General features: G+C 37.6%; 1 protein-coding gene across 2 annotated transcripts in view; it reads right to left on the reverse strand.

Moving 5' to 3' along the window:
- The window catches only part of LOC123498654 (RNA-binding protein Musashi homolog Rbp6-like), a 430,630-nt gene that overhangs the window by 159,762 nt on the left and 268,368 nt on the right, over positions 1-2,500 (reverse strand). The window lies entirely within an intron of this gene.

The raw sequence follows: 2,500 nt of genomic DNA on the forward strand, positions 1-2,500 counted from the left end.
TAAAAACACCTTTAAAATCCCACATCACTTCAATTAGAGCCTTTGAAAATGTAGTTATCTTATTAATAATGCAGAAATCTTGTCAATCTGTCACTAGAACCTCAAAAACACCTTTAAAATCCCACGTCACTTTAATTAGAGCCTTTGAAAATGTAGTTATCTTATTAATAATACAGAAATCTTGTCAATCTGTCACTAGAACCTTAAAAACACCTTTAAAAACTCCCATCACTTCAACTAGAGCCTTTGAAAATGTAGTTAATTTGTTAATAATGCAGAAATCTTGTCAATCTGTCACTAGAACCTTAAAAACACCTTTAAAATCCCACGTCACTTCAATTAGAGCCTTTGAAAATGTAGTTAATCTGTTAATAATATAGAAATCTCGTTAATCTGTCACTAGAACCTCAAAAACGCCTTTAAAATCCGCGTCACTTCAATTAGAGCCTTTGAAAATGTAGTTATCTTATTAATAATGCAGAAATCTCGTTAATCTGTCACTAGAACCTCAAAAACACCTTTAAAAACTCCCATCACTTCAATTAGAGCCTTTGAAAATGTAGTTAATCTGTTAATAATATAGAACTCTCGTTAATCTGTCACTAGAACCTCAAAAACGCCTTTAAAAATCCGCGTCACTTCAATTAGAGCCTTTGAAAATGTAGTTATCTTATTAATAATGCAGAAATCTCGTTAATCTGTCACTAGAACCTCAAAAACACCTTTAAAAACTCCCATCACTTCAATTAGAGCCTTTGAAAATGTAGTTAATCTGTTAATAATGTAGAAATCTTGTTAATCTGTCACTAGAACCTTAAAAACACCTTTAAAATCCCACATGACTTCAATTAGAGCCTTTGAAAATGTAGTTAATCTGTTAATAATGTAGTAATCTTGTTAATCTGTCACTAGAACCTCAAAAACACCTTTAAAATCCCACGTCACTTCAATTAGAGCCTTTGAAAATGTAGTTAATCTGTTAATAATGTAGAAATCTTGTCAATCTGTCACTAGAACCTCAAATATTGCTTTAAAAATCCGCGTCACTTCAATTAGAGCCTTTGGAGAGTAATGAAGGTGAGACGCAGAGGTTGCCTACTAACACACTTCTGACTCTATCCCTTCACGTGACTGACTGACTGACTGACTGACTGACCTGACTGACTAACTGACTGCCTGACTGACTGATTAACTCCCTCCCTGACTGACTGACTGACTGACTGACTGACTGACTGCCTGACTGACTGATTCCCTCCCTGACTGACTGACTGACTGACTTACTGACTGACTGACTGACTGACTAACTGACTGATTAACTGCCTCCCTGACTGCCTGACTGACTGACTGACTCCCTCCCTGACTGACTGCCTACCTGCCTGCCTGCTTGCCTGACTGACTGACTGACTAACTGACTGACTGACTGACTGACTAACTAACTGACTGACTGACTGACTGACTGACTGACTAACTAACTGACTGACTGACTGACTGACTGACTGACTGACTGACTGACTGACTGACTAACTAACTAACTGACTGACTGACTGACTGACTGACTGACTGACTGACTGACTGACTGACTGACTGACTGACTGACTGACTGACTGACTAACTGACTGACTGACTAACTGACTGACTGACTGACTGACTGGTAGCGCTGACTCCGAAAGCAGCACATAATTTAGCGATTAACGATGCACAAATTCGCTAAATTAATCCCGCCATTAAAGAGACAGACGGCCAGCCAATGGGAAGACAGCACGGGCCATCCAGGGAGCCAATCAGAGGGCAGTGTTGATGAGCCGCCAGCCAATAGCGTGTCCGGAATCACCAATTAAGCTTTTTGGTGATCATTTGCCCAATCACCATCCTTCTTTCACTTCCTTCATTCCCTTCTTTAATTATTTATCGATTTTTCTTTCTTTTTCTTCATTTTTATTGTTTTTTTTTATTTATTTTTCTTCCTTTTTCTTCTTTTCCTTCATTTTCTTCTTTCGTTGGTCTGTTTTCTTCCTTCCTTCTTTCAGTATCGATCTATTTTTTTCTTTCTTTCTTTCTTTCCTTCGTTATTATTGTCTTTTATCTCATTTTTTCATTTTCTTCTTTCCTTCATTCCTTCTTTCATTATCAATCTTTTTCTTTCTTCCTTCACTATTTATCTGACTTATCTAGTTTCCTTCCTTCCTTCCTTCATTCCTTCTTTCATTATTAATATCTACTTTCTATCTCAATTTCCTTCCTTCCTTCCTTCCTTCCTTCCTTCCTTCATTCTTCATTATTAATCTCCATCTTCTATCTAATTTTCTTCCTTCCTTCCTTCCTTCCTTCCTTCCTTCCTTCATTTTCATCACATTCTTCATCACACTCACTCTTCACCTTTACATGATAGAAAACGCGAATATATCAACAGAAAACGAGAACCAACACCCTCACATGAAAGAAAACGGGAAACTAGACACCCTGAATGAAAGAAAACGGGAGCCAGGTTGCCAACACTCAC

Source organism: Portunus trituberculatus, chromosome 7 (genome assembly GCF_017591435.1).
Source record: "Portunus trituberculatus isolate SZX2019 chromosome 7, ASM1759143v1, whole genome shotgun sequence".
Classification (NCBI taxonomy): Eukaryota; Metazoa; Arthropoda; class Malacostraca; order Decapoda; family Portunidae; genus Portunus; species Portunus trituberculatus.